The sequence below is a fragment of the Ovis aries genome, chromosome 11, assembly GCF_016772045.2.
Source record: "Ovis aries strain OAR_USU_Benz2616 breed Rambouillet chromosome 11, ARS-UI_Ramb_v3.0, whole genome shotgun sequence".
NCBI lineage: Eukaryota > Metazoa > Chordata > Mammalia > Artiodactyla > Bovidae > Ovis > Ovis aries.
The window spans coordinates 16,397,445-16,421,784 of record NC_056064.1 but is presented as its reverse complement, the minus strand read 5'-3'; the positions used below and the strand labels follow the sequence as shown (position 1 = coordinate 16,421,784).

At 49.6% G+C, this 24,340-nt stretch overlaps 1 long non-coding RNA gene across 2 annotated transcripts; it reads left to right on the top strand.

Annotated features, from left to right (window-relative positions):
- Nucleotides 1-1,015: 1,015 nt before the first annotated feature.
- LOC121820556 (uncharacterized) lies at nt 1,016-24,134 on the top strand. 2 transcript variants are annotated; one of them, XR_009595321.1, is made up of 4 exons: nt 1,016-1,097; nt 1,186-1,240; nt 21,110-21,239; nt 22,911-24,134. It is a non-coding gene; the product is annotated as an uncharacterized LOC121820556 (long non-coding RNA). The 2 variants fall into 2 exon arrangements; XR_006061094.2 differs by lacking the exon at nt 22,911-24,134 and having other exon boundaries at nt 21,110-21,526.
- The last annotated feature ends 206 nt before the right edge of the window (nt 24,135-24,340 follow it).

Below are 24,340 nucleotides of genomic sequence, written 5' to 3'. Positions count from 1 at the left end.
TGGGTCTGATATGCTGTGATTCCTTCTGTGGGCAGCAGTGGTCCTGTGGGCTGTTTGAAGGTGTTCAGACAAGAGAGATCCATGGCCAAATACAGCTGGGAAATCTTGTTTTAACCAGGAGGCAGGTTTCCTGCAGGACTTCTCAGAGCCTTTATCAGGCTGATATAGACTGAGAGTTACAGAGGGTAGGGGATATGTGTGCTATATTTTTGTAACTCATTTGATGATAATGTGTGGTCAGTCTCTCAGTCATGTCCTACTCTTTTCGACCCCTGACTGTAGCCCGCCAGGCTCCTCTGTCCATGGGATTCTCCAGGCAAGAATCCTGGAGTGGGATGCCATTTCCTACTCCAGGGGATCTTCTCTACCCAGAGACTGACCCCACATCTCTTAGGCCTCCTGCATTGGGAGGCGGATTCTTTACCACTGAACCACTTGGGAAGCCCATTTGATGAAAATAAGACAACTCTTATGCCAGAATATCTAAAGGAAAGCTATTTCTTAGGATGTAATTTGAGAAATATTATATATACTCCATAATGGTAGGGGTTGTGTTTTCTTCATTTTTTGTTTTCTCCTCTGTGTCTAGAGCAGCACATTGTACCCAGAAGGCACTCAAAGGAATCTCTGAAGCTCAGGGTTGGAAGGGACCTCAAAATTCAACTGGTCCCGTGTTCCATGGGGTACATGAACGTGTTTGATAGCTCCTCTCCACAGCGCTCCCTGAGACTGCCATATCGGCCCTAATTCAGTTGTTTCGCTGTCAGCGTGGCGCTGTGTGAGCTGGAAGAGACCAGGCCTCTCGACACCTCAGTGTCTCTGCAAGTCCGCCTGATCTGCCTGAACCGCTGCAGGGGCCCGAGTCCCCAGGGGAATTCCCTCCGCCTCGTCTGTCACTGAGCTACGCGTTCCTCTCAGTCCCTGGGGACCCTCAGGGCTATTAATGGCCATGTGATGCCAGCTAAATAAAACCTACTTTCACCATTTATAAAGCACCCCAGCCACTCACAAAGCCATCCGTTGTGTCTCATCGTGTTCGCGTCTTGTTAGCCCTGCCTTGTTCTCCATCTGGAGCATTCCCACTGCCCTAATGCCAGGTTGCGGACGTGCCAGAAAATACAGAGGAGGGAACTGGAAAACGACCCTCTCAACCAAACCCAACCTTGCTTTTATTTGCTTTTACAGATGACGAAACTGAAGCCCAGAGAGGGAACGTGACTTGGCTGAAACCACACAGCAGGTAAGTGGCAGTGTCAAAACTCATCAGGGTTATTACGTGGCAGCCTGGATGGGCGGGGAGTTTGGAGGAGAATGGATACATGGATACACGTGGGGGAGTCCCTCTACTGTCCTCCTGAAACTATCACAACATTGTTAATTGGCAATACCCCAATATAAAGTAAAAAGTTGAAAAAAAAAATCATCACTGTTAGGGCCCAGGAAGAAGTTAAACAAATGCTCGCTCAAATGTATTTCTAGAAGACATTGGTCTTTCAGGATGGTCACATTTGTGTTGCAAACACAAATTACTCGATCATTTTTTGCTTGGAGTACTCGATATTATTTGCTTGGAGAACACGTTTAAATTCTGCAGTAAAGAATCTTGCTGACCTTCTGTTTAATCTAGTGTTTTTCAAATTCATCTGACCAGGGAACTTCACCTCACTTTTCGTCACAGGGCAGGCTGAAGAACTAGCTCCTCAGAGCTTGTATTTTAAGGGCCGGGCTTTGGGTTCTTCTGTGTAGTTGTGGCACTGGGTGGAGGGGTGGGGCAGGCAGGCGAGGGGCGGCGAGGGGGCTGCGAGGGTCAACGACAGGAACATCGGCACTGGGAAAGACTGGGCTTGAGTGTCCTTGACCGATGCCTTTGCCTGTTTGCTGACTGAATGGTGAGAGTGAGGGGGAAGGGAAGTCCTTACGGGTGAAGGCTGATGCCAAGAGATGATATCCCCCTGTGGGGGTGTGGCCAATCCAGTGGGTTCCAGCTACTGTCTAAACCTAGGGGGAGGGGCATGCAAAGGGGATGGACAAGACAGGACCGGAATAGCAGGGTCAGAGGTGACATTATGTGGACACAGACTCTCTACAAAAGGTGTCCTAGAACAAGCATAGAGGACCCGGTTCCCGAGTAATTGGTTGGCAAGAGCGAGGTGGGGTGCCATCCTAGAAAGGTGCAGTGGGGACCTTAGGTAGGTGTTCCTTTACTGCCCTGGTGGTGGGAGGGGACATAGACACAGCCCAGGTACCCTGGAGGCCTGGAAAGGTGTTGCCCACCTTCTCCAGGGACCCACGGGGGTACACCTGCCTGTGGAAATGTGGAGGTACAGCACAGCTCAGCGTAAAGGGGGCTTCCAAACTCCAGGCTTGGCTGGATGGCACCGCTGACTCAATGGACACGAGTCTGAGCAAACTCTGGGAGCTGGTGAAGGACAGGGAAGCCTGGCGTGCTGCAGTCCATGGGGTCGCAAAGATTCAGACTCAGCTGAGTGACTGAACAGCAACAAAGCTCCGGGCAGAAGGCAAGGGCAATTAACCAGTCCTGAACACTCCCAGGAGAGCGGCAAACTATAGCCAATAGATTCCAGAGCACCAGAGTGGGCCTATTCCAGGCTCATGGAACAGCAGCAACCCAGAGATGCAAGTTATAATCCCAACCATGCCACTAAACAGCTCTATGCCCCTGTGGAATAAGCCCTTTTCCTCTGGCTCCTGGTGCTGACATCTTCAAAATGGGTTAGCCTCAATTATTTCTTCGTTTTCTTCTGCGACCTTCTAATTCTCTGGTCATTCAAGTAGAGTAACCCCGGATTAGCCTCCGGTCTGTGTGTGTTCTAACACCCCATGTCCCTCTTCCTTGGTTTTTTTTTTTTTTTTTTTTTGGCAGATCTGAGGTGAGCCTTTTATCCTAGAACTGCAAAAGTGGGAAATTGCAGTTCTGTCATGAATGTACTTTATAACTCAGGGAAGGTGCACTTGAGAAATACAGTTTTCCCGAGGAAGCAAAACCAATAACACCTTGTGAGTCAGCCAGACCTGGCTTGAGCGCCGCCAGACCTGAAGCCTCTCCGGGCCTCAGCATCCCCATGGGCCACCGGACGGGGTGACTGTGAGGGTCAGAGGAGATGGTGGAGGTGCACGTGATTTATCAAGGGTGGACCTTGTGGTGCTGTGCCCATGGCAGGGGTGGGGGATGAGAAAGTGGTAATGATGGTGAAATTGCTGGATTATTGAAGCTAAAACTTGTGATGAGAAAAGAAGCAAGGTCATGAAAGGCAACACTTTACTTCCTCCATCTCATACCTGGTCTGGGGCTGCTGTTGCTAGAGACCAAAGCAGGGATGTCCCCAAGGGAGCTGGGTGGGGGAGGTTCAGCTTATACTGAGCTTTGGGAGCACATCCTATCTGCTTCTGCAGGCAGCAGTGAGGGGGTGGATCAAGGTTTCTCCCGGGAGTCAGAGCACCCAGGAAAATCGGCCTAGATGTTGACTCACTTCACCTCTCTAGCAACAGCGGTGACTGTGCTGATAAAAGAGAGCCTTTGGGTTGAGTCTAATCTTGTGTGCTCTGCTGCTGTCCCCCATAGCCTATACAGGTTGGGGTTTTTTGTTGTTGTTGTTGTTGTTTTTTTTTTTTTTAATTGCAACCCCTTGGAGGTCAGTGAGTGGTTGCGGTAGGAGGAAAGAGGCCAGAAAGCACTTTGGACTGATCTCAACTCTAATCCCCACTCTGCTGCAAGATAGTCGGATGGCAGAATCAAAATGAGTGACCTTGAGGGACTTCCCTGGTGGTCCAGTGGCTAAGTCTCCAGGCTCCCAATGCAGGGGGCCTGGGTTCAATTACTGGTCAGGGAACTAGATCCCCCATGCTGCAACTAAGGGTTCCCAGGCTGCAAATAAAAAGAGATCCCGCATGTCACAACTATGAGTCTGCATGTCACCTGCCACCAGGAAGGTCGAAGATACCGAGTGCCGTAGCTAAGACCCAGCACAACCAAATAATGAATTTATTTTAAAAAATCAGTGACCTTCAGATAGCCACAGTCCTCTCCTGAATCAGTTCCTTCCTTCGTTTGTGATTCAGCTCTAAGGACACTCCCAGCTCCACATTCCAGGATCGGGATGCTCCACAAGAGACCCTAATTATATTGACCGTCCCCTCCCTGCCTCACCCCCCAGCCTTTCAGGAACCTGAGTCTAAAAGACCGCAGTTTAGGTGCCTTAGCAACAGCTCCCATCTCCCATTCCCATCAGGAGGAAGGGAAAGGTGCCATTAAGGAAGGGGGTGGAGCTTTGGCCTTTCCGAGGGGCAGGCCCTCAACTGCAGAAAAATCCCCTAGGAACTAGACCACTGCGGAAAGGGGACAAAATAACGGCAGCTGTTGTTCAGTCGCTAAGTTGTGTCCGGCGCTTTGCATTCCCCATGGTCTTTAGCCCACCAGGCTCCTCTGTCCACGGGAGTTCCCAGGCAAGAATGCTGGAGCGGGTTGCCATTTCCTTCCTAGGATATTTTCCCCACGCAGGGATTGAACCTGCATTTCCTGCTTTGACAGGAAGTTCTTTACCACTGAGTCACCAGTGAAGCCCGATAATGCCCAGTAGTTAGCATTAATTGAGCACCAGGGTCTGACAACCATCTTTCCATCCCTTCTCTTGTATATTGCTTGAATTTGTTTCCAGATATTCACCACCTCATTTCTGCTACTCTTCTGAACATGCTTGTATGGTCGTGCAATAGCTGAATGCTTTATTTTATTTTCATTTGACTGTGCCAGGTCTTATTTGTGGCATGTGGGATCTGGTTCCTCAACCAAGGATTGAATCTGGGCCCCCTCTATTGGGAGTTTAGAGTCATAGCCACTGCACCACGAGGACGGTCCATGGACACTGTTTTATTTGGGATTTAGAAACGTCCTGCCTGTCGGAGCTATCTTTCTTAACCTGGATACTCTACTCCTGCTGATTTGGCCTCAGGTTGTGTTCAGACTCTTTTTTCTTAATGCAGCTTCTGTCTCATGCTCTTGGTAACTACTTGGCTTTTGGCCAGCTAATCAGCCACTCCCCTAGATGTTGCCTTTATCATTACTGCAAATCAGCTCTTCCTATCTTGTCCTTGTGATTGATTCCTAGGCTCAGTATGTAGACTTGACATTTATCTCTGCTAAATTTCATCTTGTTGGTTCAGGTCCATTGTTCCTAGCTGTCAAGAGCTTCTGAATCTACCACATTAGCCCTCTTTTCCAGCTTTCGAGTGGTGGTGTGGGAGGTGGAGGGCGGAGCTGGCTGCATGGGAGCTGGGATGGGTGGTTGCATATGCAAAGCCTGGCTCAGTGGAGAAGGTGAGGAGAGCTGGACCGGGAAGGATGGGATTGAGGAAATAGCGTTACTCATGGCTGGTCCAGGAAGTGGCAAGGAGTTTAACAGAGGACATTGAACATGAGTTGGTAACTTTGAGTTTGGTGATAGTTGCCAAGGCAATTCAATATGGCGGGCAGGGCATATCAGCTCTAGTGCTAGGAAGGTGTAATACTAAGGTCAGGGTGCTAATTGTGAGGCCCAATCAGTGGCTGGGGATGTAGAGGCGAGTTCAGTGCTCTGGAGGAGAAAGAGAGCTGCCAAGGGCCAGGCAAGGTGCTGACTTAGGCTCCTCTCCCTCCTTCACCTCTCACATCCAATTAACAGCCTATTGATTCTATCACCAGCTGTCTTTTTTCCTTGGGCTGCACTGCAAATGGGATCTTAGTTTCCCAACCAGGGATCAAACTTGCACCCTTTGCACTGGAAGGGCGGAGTCTTAATTACTGGACCTCCAAGGAAGTTCTCATCCAACTGTCTTGCAGTTAGCCTTCTTCCCATGCTTCTGTTTCTTCGCCAGCTTAAATATCTTCATCTGTTACTAACCGATCTCCTTTTATTCTCAATCCATTCGCCCATACGATGCCATGCGTGTCTGCTCAGTTGCCATGTTGTGTCCAACTCTTTGTGAAAGCATGGACTGCAGCCACCAGGCTCCTCTGCCCCAGGATTCTCCAGGCAAGAATGCTGGAGTGGGTTGCCATTTCTTCCTCCAGGAGACCTTCCCAACCCAGGGACTGAACCCATGCCTATCACATATCTTGCACTGACAGGTGTATTCTTTACCACTGGGCTACCTGGGAAGCCGATATGTGTTGCTGTGCCGCTGCTGCCAAGTCGCTTCAGTCGTGTCCGACTCTGTGCGACCCCATAGATGGCAGCCCACCAGGCTCCCCCATCCCTGGGATTCCCCAGGCAAGAACACTGGAGCGGGTTGCCATTTCCTTCTCCAATGCATGAAAGTGAAAAGTGAAAGTGAAGTCGCTCAGTCGTGTCTGACTCTTAGTGATCCCATGGACTGCAGCCCACCAGGCTCCCCCATCCCTGGGATTTTCCAGGCGAGAGTACTGGAGTGGGGTGCCATCGCAATCTCCGACATGATGCCGTAGGTTCTTGTAAACTTACAAGTCTGGTTGTATCACTTCTTAGTTAAGCCCTTTAGTGGTGTCTGATTGTCATTCACTCCTCAGCATGCTGCAAAGACCCTCTGTGACCTGGCTTCCACCACTTCCTCATATTCAGCTTAAGCTCTGTCTGATCCAAATGAATTTTAGACATCAAATCTTGCAAGCCTTCCAGCCTTAGCACATCCTGATCCATCTGGCTGGTCTGCCTACCAACTCTTTTCTCCCTAGTCTGTCAACTCTTTCTAGATGGTGTGACCTTCTCAGGGAAGTCCACTGGGAGCTCAAGGTCCAAGGCCTAGGCTATGTCAGCACCAGGGCAAGCAACAGTCCTGCCTCGTGATATCAACCCACCACTCTGCGTTTTAGTTTATTGGTCTACCGTCCTCACTAGACCTTAAGCTCCGTGAGAAAGGGATTGAATTCCGTTTTATCTCTGCATTTATCGTGTGACCAATAGACTTTTGATAAAATGGATACAGGTATTAAAGTTTCCAGTTACACTATCTGGGGTTAGGTCAGGATCCCAGGATGCTGGGGGCTAGGAGTAGAAGACAGAATTGAGACTGGACAAAGAACTGAGATGTCAGTGTGTGTGTGTGTGGCGGGGGGGCAGGTGTGCGTGTGGGTGTGGGTGTGGGTGGGTGGGTATATGTGTGATTATGAAAAGAATCAGGCATCAGAGCCAATAAACCACAGATTTTGAGACTGGACCCAACCTTCATTCTTTATATCTGCTACTTTATAGCTCTGCGCCCCTGGATAGGCTCACTGGTCTCTCTGAGCCTCAGGTGTCTCCGATGTACCATGGGGACAGTAATGCTGAGCTCTGAGATAATGCAAATCAGACATGTTTGACCCAGCACCTGGTGTGCAGCAGGTACTGAACAAACATCTTGTGCCTGGTCATCTTGGTTGTTATGCTGAGGAAATAGAAGTCAAGACACCAGCTGGATGGGACATATCAGCTTCCCTGTAGGAGTCCAATTGTCCTCAAACGCCCCTTTAGGAAACAGGAAATGGAAACAAAGGGGGAGACAAGGACCTTTTGTCTTTTAAGTTGAATTGGATTTTTAGATCTAATTTAAACAGAACTGGTATGTTAGTTCTCTGATCAGGGATCGAACCTGCAGCCCCTGCAGTGGAAGTGTGGAGTTTTCACCACCGAACCTCCAGGAAGGTCCCAGAGACAGGATCTCCATAGCCAGACTAGGAAGGACTCATCCCAAAGTCCTCACTGAGAAGGCTGCTCAAGGGACCTGGGTCACTTGGGCAAGCTCTTCAGGATCCCTTCTGCTTTCACAGGCTGGGGTCTCACTCCTAATTTCCCCTCTGCCATAGTGATTCTGTTAGTCTCTGAAAACAGTTGTCTTTATAATTCTGCCTCTTCACAGGCAGGTGGAAGCTTCCAAGATTTCAGTTTATCTTCCTGTAGCTGCTTTGGAGATGGATGCCTTCCTCCGCAGAGACCCTCTGCAGAGACAGAGGGACAGCCCCGGCCCAGCCTTCTAGGCGGGACGCTGATAAACCATCCCTCTCCTGGCCTGCATCCTGGGCGGGTGACTCATCTCATCTCACTGGTTTCAGTTTCCAAGGTTGATATTTCCTGATCTCCTACCCAGATTCTGAAGTTCACTCTCTTTGGAGAGTGCGCATCCCCTCTTGGTCCTTGTTTTTATTTATTTATATTTGTGGCTGCTCCGGGTCTTCGCTGTTGTGAGTGGGCGTTCTCTTGTTGAGGTGTGCAAGCTTCTCATTGAGCTGGCTTCTCTCCTTGTGCAGCAGGGTTCTGGGGGGCACGGTCTCACTAGTTATGGCCCATGGGCTTAGCTGACCCGTGGTAGGTGGGGTCCTCCCAGACCAGAGACCAAACGTTGCATTGCAAGACCGACTCTTAGCCACTGGGCTGCCAGGGGAGCACCTGTTCCTTGATGATTATGCTCTTACGTTCCTTATAAGATGTTCTTCTGTTCACCCTCTTAGATCAGGGGTCAGCAAGCTTTTTCTGTAAAAGGTGAGACAGCACATATTTTAGCTTTGGGGACATGTATGTTTCTGTCATATACTCCTTGTTCGCTTTGGGGGTCAGCCTTTTAAAATGTAAAGCCCATTCTTAGCTTGCGATTTGCACAAAAACAGGCTATGGTCTGGATATGGCTCCACACCAGACAGCCATAATTTGCTGACCTTCGCCTCACACTGTTCACTGAATAAATGCATCCCTAAGTCTATTTCTCCCACCCCTTGCTCCCTTCCTCCCTCTCCCCGCAACCCTATCACAGGATTCATGAAGCATTTACTAGGTTTGCTGCTGTGCTGTGGCCAGAGATATAAAGATGAGTAAAACAAGAGCTTTCAATATCTGAGGCGATCGTGCCTGTCATAGTAGCCGGCAGAGTGCACTGACTTGAACGGTAACCCAGCTGTGTTGATAGCATGAGTTACCACTTGGTGCGATAAGAATTATCTCAGGCTACCACACCTTAGGCTCTGGAGCCAAGAGGAGGGAGACAAGAGAGGACCCACCTGTGTGATCCCAGGGAGGAGGGACGGGGAATTGGATCTTGAAGCAAGAGTCTGCCTAGCATTGCTTTCCAAGCAGGAAAAACATTTCAGCAAAGAGATGCAGGCAAAGAAGTAAGCGACTTGTTTGAGAAGAATTCACAGGGAGTGAGGTGGGGTCCAGAATATTCTTGGATGGTGGGATGATGTCATAGGTAAGGATCTCTGGTTCATATCTCAATTCTCTCACTCACTTGAGGAACCTTCAGGCCAGCTCTTTAAGCTCCCTGAGCCCCCAAGCTTGCTTTTGTTTTTCTTTCTGTTTGTCAAGTCAGAAATAATATGAGTGTTGGGAGGAATACGTAAGTTAATGAATGTAAAGAGCTTAGCGCAGAGTGAGTGTTCCATAAATGTCAGCTGCTCCTACCAAGAGAGGAGAAAGGTAAAACAGAGGGTCACCGGTAGAGACTTCTGGAGCCAGATCACACCACCCGCACTGACTTTGGACTGTACCATGCAGATAATGGGCACCATTTATGATTTTGAGCCAGGTCATCGGATGGGGTCTGTTTTAGGCTCTAATCTCCATTCTGACCTTTGACTTTGGCAACACCTATGGGGCAGGTTTGATGGTTCCCACTTCACAGATAAGAAACGCAAGGTTTGGGGAACTTGAACAACCTCCTCTTCAAGGTCAATCAACTCATAAGCAGCAGATCTGAGTCTGGTCTCCTGATCTCACAGTTCTGTCCTTCCCCACCCTGCCTCGCCCCACTGCTTGCTAACTGACAGACGGCATCATGCCAGCCTCACTCCGGCTCCAATTAGCAGACAAATCAGAAGTGGCTGGTGGGGCCTCGTGCCTGCTGCAGTCCTGTTTATCATCCATCAGAGGAGAGAAGCGATGTGCCAGGCTGGTGAGTCAGACCCCTGCAGAGGGAAGATTTAAGGTGGTATGACTTATGGGGCTGGTCCTAGGGACCACAGTTCTGATGGTCGGATATGCTTGGGAACAGGATATTTCAACAATTCACTACAAGCGGAACACAACCCTCACCCAGGGAGAGCTTTGAGTGCTTCAGAAATCGGTGAGAACAAGGCTAGACTGGGAGTTAGGAGGCCTGGGTTCTGTTCCTAGCCTTGACATTGCATGGGAGGAAAGCATATCTTGTTTTTATTTCTGGGTTTCAGTCTCCTTCTGTAGAGATGAGAAGTTGGGGGAAATTCAGTTTAGTGGTAGGTAGTGTGAGAATGAGCGTATGGAAAAATTCAGATCTCTTGTCTTTAAACAGGCCTCCAGCTGGAAGAACAGCGCAGTCAAGAGCAGTGTGGAGTCTGTATTTGAGTCTGGGCTCTACCCATCAGTCTCTGGTGTGAACTCCGACTTTTCTAGTCAAGTCTTTGAGCAGGAGTTTTTGCATCAAATGGGCTAAACCAGAGCAGAGATCTCTAACGGATCTTTAACTGTGGGTTAATTCTGACTTGTGGATGAGATTTACTTGGTTCCCAGACAGATCTATCTTTCTAATTATTCTCCACCTCTTTAGGGAGCCAACATGAAAAAGTGGGAGATTTCACATCCAATTCTGGATTCCTAAGTTCTCTTTAAAAAGCAGGGACTTCACTGAGGGTCTAGTGGTTAAGAATCCGCCTTCCAGTACATGAGACATGGGTTCAGTTCCTGGTCAGGGAACTAAGATCCCACAAGCCACGAGGCCACTAAGCCCATGCACCAGAGCCCACGTGCTCTGAAGCCCGTGACCCACAGTGAAGATCTGGAGAGCCACAGTTCAGATGGGGTGCAGCCAAAAAAAGAAAGTAATGCCCCAAACGACTGTATCCTTTTTCACTGTGGAGTTCAGCTGGCCACTGCCAGCGCCAGCAGGTAGCCCAGGTTCTTCCTGCACAGATAGGAAAGCTGAGGTCCAGGGGGGGAATTGAACTAGGGGACAATGGTGGGCTTGGGTCACCATGCATCCTGTTGTCCAGCCCAGTGCTTGCTGCATTTTATCAAAGTCTTATCAGTCAGTCCTACAAAGTAAGAAAGGCATCTCATCAATACTTGTTTTTAGCTAGCCTTTAACACGAGAGTCTTGGGGGTCGAGTATAAGAGAAGAGGGTGCTGACATTGCAGGTCTGATACCAGAAGACGAGAAACTGATCCGGGTGAAGGTAGAATACTTGTGTTGCTTTCTATTGCATTAATTTTGTGTTCATTATATCACGCCTCCTGTATTGTTTTTCATTTATTTGATGGCTCTTTATCTAATTTCTTAGGATGAATACTTACGGCAATTATTTTCAACTTTTCGCACACACAGAAATCATAAAAGCATCGAAAGCTATTAAATGTCCTCTGAGCATAGCTTTAGCTAGGTCCCATAGGCCTTGATTGAGAGTGTTCTCCTTTTTATTACTTTCTAGGTAATGTGTAATTTGTTTTTATTTTCTTTTTGAGCCAAGGATTATTTAGAAAGCATTTCTTAATTTCCAAACAGTGAAGGTTCTTTTGTTCATATTTTAAAATACAATTTCTAAAATGGTTGTCCATGAGTATCGTTGCTGAGAATAAAGAATGAGGGGGAGCTCCTAGGAGCAGATGAGCAGTTAAGGTCAACTTCACAACTTTTGACGGGCACTCATTGCGTGGGACATTCCTATCCTACCTCCCCTGGTCTAGGTGGGGAGGAAGCAAGAGGAAACTGGGGAGCAGAACTCCACGATGTTCTCCGGTTAGTGTCTGTTTTCCCACTTCTCAGGCAGTGGCCTAGAGGCTTTGCTTCCCCTCTCTGCCCCTGTGTTAGGCATCAGTCCCTGTCCAAGCTCTAGGAGGTGTCTTCCTACAGGGCTGGGTGCTTGACACATGGGATCTCACATACCTCACAGGCAGGCATCATTCCCATTTGCCAGAGGTGGAAACTGAGTCCCAAAAGGCCACAGACAGCCTTGTCAGGTTACATGGTTGAGAACTGGATGCAAACAAAGCTTTCTCTGGCTCCTGAAGCCTTGCCTTCATGCTGTACTACTCTAGTCCCATCTCGACACTCCTCTGTACCTGCGACTGCTCAGAACTTTCAGATGAATACAGAGACTCCCAGCTTCAAAGGCCTTGGCAATAATTACACAGTAAGTAGAGCAGAGCCCCAGTGAAGCTTTAATTAAAAACGTCAGAGAATACGGGTTCATGGCCCTGTGTCCCTAAGCTCTCTCCATCTCCCCAGCTTCCTGTCACATCTTCCTCTTCCTCAATCCAGTCCCTGAATTCCTACCTGAGAAAGCTGAGAAGTGCGGAGGAGTGTGGCAGGGATTAGGGGCAGCAGAGGGCAAGCTTTGTTGGGGACAGGAGGCTGACAAGACCAAGCGATCTTCCACCCCTTGGACTTTGTACTGCCCATATCAATCTTTCTAGGACATTGGCTTAATGACCAAGAATTATGGATTTCTTTTTTTTGAATGGGATCCCATATCATTACAAAAGACCATTTAAGGAGTTTTATGATCTTGCTGCTGGGAACTGGAATTTTCAAGCCAAGAGAGGTCACGTGGTCTTAGAAAGGTTGCCTTGTGTTTCTCGTTATCTCACGGACTGCTCTGTCTTCCTCCCTGAGTCACAGCGTCACTTTTCCCCAAATTCACTGACTCTGTCATCTATTTGATGGTGTGACTGTGTGGCCGTGGAGAAGCCCTTTATCTCCTTGGGGTCTTACTCTCTGCTCCCCCAGGAGCGCGTCCTTGGTCTGTTCTCCAAGCCTTCCTTCTTCCTTCCTTCCAACCTCTGTGCCCACCTCCGGCATCAGCACCATGTACGCTAACTCACTTCACTTGTGTCCGACTCTGTGTGACCCTATGCTCTAGATCCCACCAGGCTCCCCTGTCCATGGGGTTCTCCAGGCAAGAATACTGGAGAGGGCTGCCATGCCCTCTTCCAGGGGATCTTCTCGACCCAGGGATCAAATCCAGGCCTCATTGTGTTTCCTGCATTGGCAGGCGGGTTCTTTACCACTACCACCATCTGGGAAGCCCATCACCACCGTAGGTGCCATGCTTTCTTTTCTCCCAGGTCAGTGGATTTGGGTCCAGTGTGCCATGGGTGCTCATAAACACTGAATACAAGGGTGAGCCAATGATGAACAAACAAATCAAGGGATCGTGGCTGCCTAAACAGCATGGGTTGGGTGGGAGGGTGGTGAGAAGGGATGCTCACGGGGCAGAGAAATTGCTCTGGAGCTGTGCCCTAGCTCAAGTGGTGGCACGGATGGCAGAGGGGAGAATGTCCTGCTGCCAGGAAAGACCCAGAAGCAGCGGTCTGGTTTCTCAACCAGCCCTCGGCTGCTGCTGGGCCTTCCTCTGGGGAACTGCAGGCTGTCTCGGGGCCTCAGCAGCAGATTCCGAGGCAGCCAGAGACGTCCCCAGCCAGGGTTGTTGAGCACAGCTCTGGCACCAACGCTATTCCATGGGTCCTGGGCTTTTTCAGGCCCATGGGTTTAACCTCTTTCAACCCCATTTCCACACCGGCAAGTAGAGATATGAACACCCATGGGTTTCCATGGAATAAGTCCAGACAAAGAACGTGAAATGCTGGGTGAGTCTCAGTGCCCGGAGAGTTTGCTCCTCCCTTCCACCATCTATTTTCAGTGAAACCTCTCCTGTTTCAGGCCTTACCTGACCCTTGGCTTCTGTTTCCCTTCCCCACAGCCGGGGCTTTGGGGTTCTCCACTGCAGGCTTAGTCTGCCCTTGGTTTCCAAGACCAACCCTGAGGTTTAAGGAGCCGCCGACCGTCACTCTGAGACTCACTTGTTGATGCTGCCTGGACCTCTGCCCCCATTCTGCCAAGGGCAATGTCCAGCTGGCTCCAATCGAGGGGAACCCAGAGCTATGTTGGGAGCTGCCCCCTGAGACCACCCTCCCCCTGCAATGTCGTCTTCTCTAAGCATACCTAGCACTTGCCTTTGTATCACTCACTTGGAAATGACCAAAGTTCCTCATCACAGGATGGGTGTGTGCGTGTGTGCATGTGTGCATGTGTGCATGCGTGCGTGTGTGCGTGTGTGCGTGTGTGCATGTGTGTGTTGCTGTGCTGGTTTCTTCGGTCAGACTAGTCATTCTCGACCCAACTATACAGCAGAATATCCTAGAATGACTTTATAAAGTGCCGGTATCCAGACTCATCCCCAGATACTCTGATTTAATTGGTCTGGAGGGGACCCTGGACACAGGGACTTTTGAATAGCACTTTCGGGTCCAGCTGGTACTAAGAGGGACTGAATTAGGTGTGGGTTCCTCAGAGACAGGGATGCAGCTCTGTCCATTCTTGTTACATCCAAGGGGTCTGGGGTTGGTCCCAAGACCACGTCCATCAAGCAGGGGTCATCCTCTTTGGGACTGTTTGCCTGATATCCTCCCTTCCCTTGACTGGACCAGGTCTGCATGCTCTTCTTCTTGTTAAAGTCTGTATTGAATTTGTTACAGTGATTGCTTCTGTTTTATCTTATGGTTTTTTGGCCTTGTATTGGAAGGTAGAGTCTTAACCACTGGACCACAGGGAAGTCCCTCTTGTTACACAGTGTTTGATTTCCTGTTCACCCCTCTACCTGCCCTAGCATGGGGAGGGATCCAGGCTTTCAGCTTTGGCATCTTTGTCAAAACCTTCACATATCAGCACGTACCAGCACCACAGGGATCTGGGGACCTCTAATCCCTTCCTCCCAGTCTCCCCGGTTGTTGATGAAGCCCCTCATCCCTTCTCGATGTCATCTCCTGGCTTTTAGAAACAGTCTGGTCCTCCAACCCTCATAGCTCCTGTATTAACTATCTCCTGCTATGGAACACAGTACTCCACAGTTTAGCAGCTGAAACAATAAATATTTATTATCCCACACTGTCTCCATGGGTCAGGAATTGAGGACAGTTAAGCTGGGTGGTTCTAGTTCAGAGGCCCTTGTGAGCATGTAGGCAGGGGGTCAGCAGGAGCTGCTGTATTTGGAGACCTGATTGACTGGGGCTGGAGCAGCTACTTCTAAGCTCCTCACATGCCTGTGGATGGGAAGCTTATTTCTCATAACGGTGGCCTCTCCCAAAGGCTGCCCATGACACGGCCTCTCCAAAAGCCACTCACTGATCCAAGGGACAAAGGAAACAAGCAAGTGACGGATCAACCATGCTGGAAGCCAGTCTTTTTATATTCACAGCATCACTTCTTCCATAAGTGGTCGGGAGCACAGCCCAGCTTGGGTGCAATGTCGGGGGAACGACGCAAGGAATCCAGCTTATTGCAGGTCACTCTCGAGGATGCCCATCACAGCCTCCGTGCAGAAAACTGGCCTGAGACTCCAGACAGGTTGTGTGCAGGGAACAGCTTTGAAGTTCATTTTGGCTTTGTTGGGATCTTTTTAGAGAAGGGCTAATAAAGTAAGGCTGTCTTCCTTTTCTAGTCTAAACTTCTTATTAACACCTGAGCTCAGAAAACCTCAGTGGAGAGACTCAAGAGTAAACCAGAAGTTCCACACATCTCCAGAGCGGGAGCTTATTTTTTCAGTCATGATAGTTGAAGACTGAAGGTGGGAGTGAAGGGGAGACAGAGGAAATCTGACCACGGGGGTTTTGAGGGGAAGTGGTGGGTTGGTGGCAGCCGACCTCCTGTGTGGCCCCCCAAATATGGCTCAGAGAAGTAAGACGGAGCCAAGGCCAACCCCGTGACTCCTCCAGGAGGGGAGGAGCGTGCCAAGCTCTGTCCCGTCTGGGTCGGTTCTGTTTTTGTGTGATTCCAGCAGCTGTTCTTTCCCCTGAGCCTTAGTTTCTCCACTTATAAAATGGGTCCATTGGACTAATACTTTAGACTATTTTTAAAAACAGTGGTACCTTTAAGCCACTGTGGAAAACAGTATGAAGTTTCCTCAAAAAACTAAAAACAGAGTTGCTATGTGATCCAGCAATCTCACTCCTAGGCATACATCTGGACAAAACCGTAATTCAAAAAGATACATGCGCCGCTGTGTTCATAGCGGCAGAATTCACTGTAGCCAAGACATGGCAGAAACTTAAATGTTCATCAAGAGATGAATCGATAAAGACGTGGCATACACATGCGCACACACACACACACACACACACACACGCACGCACACAATGGAATACTGTTTAACCACGAAAAAGAATGCAATAATGCCATTCACAGTTGTATGGATGGACCTGGAGATTATCATACCAAGTGAAGTAAGTCAGACGAAGACAAATATCATACAATATCACTTATACAAGGCATCTAATATGTGACAGAAATGAACTTATTTAGGAAACAAAAAGTTTAGTGTCTAGTCTAACAGACACAGAGAACAGACTTGTGGTTGCCAAAGGGAAGGAGGGTTGGGGAGGTATGGATTGGGAGTTTGGGATTAGTTTATGCCGACTATTATATATATAGAATCACAATAAGGTCCTACTATATAAGTACAGGGAATTCTATCCTGTAATAAACCATAATGGAAAATAATATGAAAAATATATGTATAAAATCACTTTCCCATACACCAGAAACCAACCCAACATTGTAAATCAACTATAGTTCAATAAAATAAATTAATAAAATAGTGGCACCTTCATTTTCAAAATTAAAGCTTATAACTAATGAGGTGAGTAGAACGTAACTCTCATTACCACATAAAATAGACAATGTTATAACAGCTACTGTGCGCTCCATGCTTAGAATGTTCTTGATGCTGTTTTTATATGCTTTGCACACACTGACTTGTGGAATCTCCACAGACATCCTATGAGCTAGCAACTATTGTTTTTCTTGTCATCATCTCATTTTACAGAAGAGGAAGCTGAGGGCCAGAGAGGTGAAGTACCTGCCTAAGGTCACACGCTTGTAAGTGGCTTGAACTCATGTAGGGAGGTCCCAGGACCGTGCCCTGGGTCCCCAGGCTGTGCAGACAGAAACAAAATTGTTCCAGTGGCAGAGAGGGAGGAGACTGGTGGCAGCCACACTTGGGCCCCTTCTTGCTCCCTCTTCTCCCACTGGGCATCCTGAGAGCAGGGTTACAGACCCCCCATGTTTGGGGAGCTTTCCTTGGTGTCTGAGCCCCAGTGAGCTATGCAGATACCTGTATCCACACCATCTGGGAGGCTTATGAAAATACAGATTTTAAGGCCATGTTGAGGTTCCCAGGATCTGACTCTCTAGGTGGAGCCCAGGAATTCCAAGTTAATAAGCACCCAGTTAGGTCTCAGGCTCACTGACATGGAAGAGTTGCTGTATCACGAGTGCCTCTGGGCGGCTTGATCACAGCCATTCAGCTTAGAAAGGCTTGGATTTAACAATTTCCTTAAGGAGGGGGAAGGCCAGGGTCTGACAGTCCGGCCAGGGGTCTTGCCTGATTAGGTCTCTGGGCACACGCACTGATGAACCATCTGTCAGACACGACCCCACCTCAGGCCCACGACCTGGGTTATGATCACCCAGAGTGAGCAAGGAACTCGTCTTGCCCAAGAGCCAAGCTGGGGGCTTGGTCACTGTGACATTCTAGGTTACAATTAATCAGCACATCTGTGAACACACCAGGTGACACCAGATCGTTTTTTTATGCTTTGGAGAGAAAACAATTTTCATTACAGCTCAGCACAGCCGGGGAATCAGAGAAACAAACGGTAGTCAACATTCATGTGTTAATGATTGTTATTCCTTGAGCTTGTTACCACCCAAGCGCTGATTACAAGCTCGACTGCAGAGACCATCTTGGCGATGGGAAATCTGGCTTCTTACGGCCTCTCCTGGGGGCTTTCTCGGCTGTTAGATCTGGGGGAGGTCATTAATAAATGTGTTGCAGACACAGGGTAATCATGTCGGGCTTATGAGCATAGCTGTTCCACACAGAAGAGACACCGCCGCAGCAGAAAGGAATGAACAGAGATACGAGCCAGAACGGGAGAATGAGACATTAAAGTCACTCCTGGGCTCATCCTGGTGTTGGGACCAGGAGAATGTACTCTCTTCCGGCATCATTTAAGTCATAGATACGCTATGCTCTAGCATTTTCTCAGAAGGTGACCCTCCAGCAGTTTTTGGATTACCCGAGCGCTTCAATTAATTAGGGGGCCCAACTATGTTCCCCTGTGCAAGCCAAACCACCCTCCACGGGCGGGGGTTGGGGGGTGGGGTAGCTGGGGGAGGGGGGCATTTTGTCAGCGGCCACTAGAGGGTAGCAGTGAGTCCACAGTCGTATCTGTTTCCACTCCCGCCCCCTTTCCACCTGCACACACATGGATAGATGGATGGATGGATGGGGGCTCTTTCTTGGCTTTGAAAGATACAGGAGCAAACGAGGGGCCTTGAAGCTTGAGCTTTATTTGTCTCACACTCATGTGCCTTCTGGCCTCACTTGGGTTCTTATTTTGGAATCTGAAACAGCAAGGAATTCTGTTTCCAGAAGGCTGCCCCCTCGCCAGGAAGAAATTACAGGAGTGCTTTAGAACTGACCTTCAGGTCCTGGGAATAAGCCTGTGGAACCAAAAACGTAGAGAATTCTAGCCTCTTCCCCTCCACTTTTGGGTGTGTAGGTGCCAGAAAGATAGTGGTCTCCTTTTGAAAAGTCAAGTCTTCACGTAAGAGCTTGTTGCTGTTGTTCAGGTGCCAAGTCTTGTCTGACTCTCTGCACCCCTATGGATCGTAGCCCACAAGGCTCCTCTGTCCACGGGATAGAACACTGGAGTCCAGTGTTCTTGCTTCTGTCCAGGCAAGAACGCTGGAGTGGGTTGCCATTTCCTTCTCCAGAGGATCTTCCTGGATTAGGGATAGAACCCGCGTCTTCTGCACGGGCAGGCAGACTCTTTACCACTGAGCCACTAGGGAAGCCCATCAGAGATACTGAAAGAGACGGTGCTGATATTGGCCTTGGCACACTGGCTTATGTCGGCCAGGAATGTGAATGATAGTGGTAATGACAATAATATCATAAAGGCAGCTGAGACTCACCACGCTTGCCAGACATGACCAGGCAGGCAGGCACAGCACAGATGAGAGGCTTAGGATTCAGTCACATCAACACAGTCACATGGCTAAGAGGTGGTCTGAGTCTGGGAAACTAGGTCTGGCTGAATCCATACAACATTTTGCTTCCTGAGCAAGAGGGAGGTAACAAAAGCCTCTGGGACTTGGTGAGGCCCCAGCATCTTAACCTGCTAAGGAATGTATTTCAAAGGATAATAATTAGGCAGAATTGAGTCATTCCTTGCACCCTGCACAAGGAGGTAGGAGGTAAGAAGGGCCACGGGCTAATCAGCTTTGCTACTGGGAACCAGACAGTCAGTCATCCTGGAGTGAGGTCCATGTGGACACAAGTGACGCTGTAGTCATGGTGACTGCAGGGACAGGGACGACCTGATTCCATGGTGGTTAAGAGAACCGTGGCCCCACCTGATCCGGGAGACATACCACCAATGAGTCAGCCTGCCCAGCAGAATGCACGGAGCCGGGGGTTACCCACCAGGACAGGAAGAGGTGGGCAAGGATGGCTGATCAGGGAGTCAGAGCTGGAGGGGGTCTTGGAGAATCTGCTAGTCCAGTCTCCTCATTGTACAGGCAGAGATACCTGAATCTGGGGAGATAAGGAACTGTGACGTCCTACCATCTGCTGATGGCATCACTGGGGCTGGATCCTGGCTTTCTTGCCCCCAGGATCATAACGTACTCTGGACACCTCCTGACTACTCCTCATAAGACCTGAAGTTTATTCCAGTTCCTGGGAGCCCTGCCACCTGGCCCATTAAAATGCCCGTGAAGTATCCAGGCTGCTGCTCTGCGTGTCTCCCATCACCAGCCTCTTTGGGGAGCAATGCCTGTTGGCCCCACAGGCTGTGCCATTTGGCCGGGGCTAGGAGGCCTCTGCAGAGAAGGCAGGGGCACCCCACTCCAGTACTGTTGCCTGGAAAATCCCATGGACGGAGGAGCCTGGTAGGCTGCAGTCCATGGGGTCACGAAGAGTCGGATATGACTAAAGCGACTTAGCAGCAACAGCAGCAGCAAGAGGCCTCTGCGGAGAAGGCAATGGTAACCTACTCCAGTACTCTTGCCTGGAGAATCCTAGGGACGGGAGCCTGGTGGGCTGCCATCTATGGGGTCGCACAGAGTCGGACACAATGGATGTGACTTAGCAGCAGCAGCAGGAGGCCTCTGCTGGGCAGCCACGGCCTGACCCGCTGGGCAAGGGGGAGGGAACGCAGGGGGCTGCTGAGTGAAGCCCGCTGGCTAGGCTGGGGGCCTGGAGGTTGGCACAGGTGAGCATCCTTTTAAACAGGATCCGTAATTGCAAAAAATGGGACCCGAGCCACCTGTGTGACCGCCTCCTAGTCCCTTCTGCCACTGTGCTCTCTGTGAGGCAGCCTGGGGCGCTCTGCTCAGGACCTGCTTTGGGTCTGTCCTCATCATTTCATGATGAAGTCTCTCTCCCAGTCCATTTCCTAGGTGCTTTCCCATTCCAGGTCCTGCTGTTAGGACAGTGCCTCTTCTTGGGTAAATGGATTGTTTCCCCCATCCTGAAGGGCTACATCTGCAGAAACTGGTCTCACCCTAAAGCTATGACTAGAAGGTAGAGGTCACCACTCCCCCAAAAGGATGTGGCCCACGGGTGGGCAGGCCCTGGGGGCTCTGCAGAGCCTCTTACCTCTCTCTAGTTCTTTCACTTTGAATAACACACTGAAGCTCTCTGGCCCTCTGTTTCCTCATCTGGAAAGCGTGAACAATACCTAGCAAAAATGCAGAAGTGAAAGTGTTGGTTGTTCAGTCCTGTCCAAATCTTTGCGACCCCATGGACTGTAGCCCGCCAGGCTCCTCTGTCCCTGGGATTCTCCAGGCAAGAACACTGGAGTGGGTAGCCATTCCCTTCTCCAGGGGATCTTCCTGATTCAGGTATCAAACCCAGATCTCCTGCACTGCAGGCAGATTCTTTACTGTCTCAGCCACCAGGGCAAAGGGGAAGTCTTTAATATTTAACAATGCTTCTCATCTTCCGGTGTTGCCTTGAGTATTGAGATGAAGTAGTGAATCGTTCATCATAGGACTTGGTAACTATTTACTTCTTTCATGGAAATCCTCAGTTTTTCCATCTGTGAAATAGTAATTTCTATCTGACCCACAGGATAGAAGTCTGGGACACTGTGCTTTGGAAATCACGAACTGCTCCACAATCCAAGTGTTGTTTTTGTTGGGACCTGACCTGAGCCATGACAGCCTCGACAGGCCACACTAGGCCTAAGCCTCAGGTTCTTGTAAGCATTAGTCATAATTCTGGGAAGCCCCACCAAGGTCCCCGATGACACCAAGGTCCCCGATGACACCAAGGTCCTCCCTGATGAGGCCAAGGTTAAATCAATCACCACGATGACGCAAGGTTGAGTCAATCACCGCATGCCAACTACACTATTGCTGAGACAAAAGACTGCCTGTATATAAGCAGCTGTGATTCAGAGCTCAGGGCTCTTGTCAAGACTCCACTGTGCTGGATGAGACTTGAGCCCTAGCTCGAGCTAGCAATAAACCCCTTTATGCTTTTGCATTGCTGTGGACGTCTTATTCTCTCAGTTTTGGGGACTTGGACACTGGGCATAACAGTTTTTCTCAGGTGTTGTGAATTCCTGCAAGAGCAGACACAGGGGGCTGCCTTTAGTGTAGATGCCAAGGTTCACACCAGGTCGCAGAGAAGGGAAGTGAGCTACACAGAAAGTTGGGTGACAACGTGTCTGGACGCTCCATCTTCTGATCTGGGCCTGGGCCTTCTGGGTCCTCTTTGTTTAAGCAAAAATGGAGTTTTGAGACTAGTTCAGAGGTCAGCCTCTAGCTCTGGACTTACTGCCTCTGTGACCTTGGGAAATGCCTTGGCCTCTGAAACCCTTATTTCTTTATTCTGAAATGAGGGTGATAAAACCTCTTGCAGAGGGTTATGTAGAGGGTCACAGTAGCACCTGTACAGATGACCTCCAGGGCAAGGCTCCTAGCAGAGACCCTTCCCCTGTGAGCCCTGAATCCTGGCCACACTTTCCCCTTGTTATAGATAATCTCAAAGCCCTCTCAGCTCTCATGAGCTACTCATGAGCTAGAGAAACTCCTTTGGGTTAACTCTGGCAAGCAGTCATCTAATCACTATCGATATGGCTCCAGGCACAGGGAGCTCATGCCCGCACCAGGCAGGCACCCCTGAATAGCTCAGATGGGGGCAAAGTTCCTACTGTAATGCCATGAATTCTACCTCCACATAATTCTCACCACTGGCAGGTCTCAGATTTATCGGATCCTTCCTTCTCTAAATCACCTGTCCAGTGACTCTGTCTCCTTGTGTCTGTCAACCAGCTCCTCATATGGAACACCTTTAAGCTTTCCCAGCTCCTTTCAGCTTGGGATTCATTGGATCTTCAACTTGCAGGGACCTTCAACTTTGCATATTCAAGGCCAATGAGGACGGTGGTGGCAGCACTTCCGTGGGCTCAGATCCATCAGGCTGGGCACATGGATCCCCCTTATTGCTCTGTGTTCAGCCTCTGAGCTTCTGCTCTGCTCTTGCAAAGCTTTTCCTCCAAGGGCTCTGCCCTGTCTCGGGAATGCTTGAAAACAGCATCATTGGCTGCCTTATGTGCATGCTAAGTCACTTCATTTTCATCCAACTCTTTACAACCCTATGGACCATAGCCTAGCCAGCTAGGGTCCTCTATCCGTGAGATTCTCCAGGCAAGAATACTAGAGTGGGTTGCCATGCCCTCCTTCAGGGGATCTTCCTGACCCAGGGATTGAACCGGTGTCTCTTCCTGCGCTGACAGATGGGTTCTTTACCACTGGCGCCACCTGGGAAGCCCCAGGGTGCCTTACTCACAGGCACTTTATATGCGATCGCCTCTCCATCCTCCCAATGCACCTTCAGGGTAAAGACTATTATTTCAATTTCACAGGTAAGGAATGAAGGGTCGAAGACATTCAGTGACTTGCCCAAGGTCACACAGCCATCAAACTGTGGACCGAAGAGTGGAAGCCTGATCTGTTTGATTTGAGATGAGAGAATGAGTTCTTCCTGCACAAGCGTGAGAGAAATGTGAATTCATCCAAAACAAGACAGGCAAACTCCTGCTGCTGCTGCTTCTCTGTGTTCTGGGTGAAGGACTAAAGCGTTCACAGGTGTGCCTTGCTAAGGGCTGTCAAGAGTCTCTTAGGTGATTCACGGCTCAAACAACCAAGCAGCCCCTCCCGGTGTTGAGAAGGGCAGTGTGGAGAGGCCGCGTCAGAGGGGCAGATCGGCTGAGCCGGGTCAGGCTGCTGCTCCCATGCTCGCAAGAATAAGGTCCCGCGTTTGAGTCCCTCCACTTCCATCCCACTGGCTGCCTCCCACGTGTTTTTACCCTGGTGCTGAGTCCTGAGAGTATGGACAGTGTTCAGAGTCCAGCGGCTCCTTTTGAAATGCAATGTTCAGTTGCCCAGTTGTGTCCAACTCTTTGCAACCCCACAGACTGCCAGGCTCCTCTGTCCATGAAATTTTCTAGGCAAGAATATAGCAGCAGGTTGCCATTTCCTACTCCACGGGCTCTTCCCAACCTAGGGATCGAAGCTGAGTCTCCTGGGACTCTCCTGCATCAACAGGTGGATTCTTTACCACCAGTGCTCCCCAGGAAGCCCCGAGGTTAAGGTAGAAGGTCCTATGGGCCCCTGGAAGGCAGCCCTCACTGTGCCACAACCACTAGCCCCGATCTCTTCTGTTTACTCCGCCCTCCAAACCTGTGTCATTCCTACCTCATTCTTCCCCTCTCCTCTGAGTGGTGTGGTTACCCTGGCTGACATCAGCTGGGCTGGGCTACAAGCCACTTCCCAGCATCCCTCCCCCTACATCCCAGACGGGGCCCCAGGAGAGATGTCCTAGTGGGGGGTTGGAGGCAAAGGTGACAAAGAGCCACTTTGCAGCTCACGCAGCTTGAGACTTAGCTGACACCAACCTGGTTGATGACCTGTCCTGGCACTTTTCCCCCAGCCCCTGGAAACCTTCTTTGGTTTCCCCTCCGCCAAGAGAACTGTTCCAGTCCAAAAGGTCTGCTATTTCCACCCTACGCTTCTTTGCTGTGAAGATGTTTGTTGTATAAATAATTGGCAAGTTAATCCACAAAAGATAAAATAACTAGTTGCCTGGTCTTGGTTTGGTGGTTTGGTTTCAACTGGTTGAAATATGTCAGCCATCCTTCTAGTTAGTAATGTGATTGATGGCTTTATCCAGCAACAGATGATGGTGATTTGGCCCAGATCATTGCAACTGCTGTCTTATTTTGAAACCCACCACACTGGAGGAGAAAGAGGCTAAGGGCTTTGTAGATCTGAACTCATATTTCCCATAGAACTT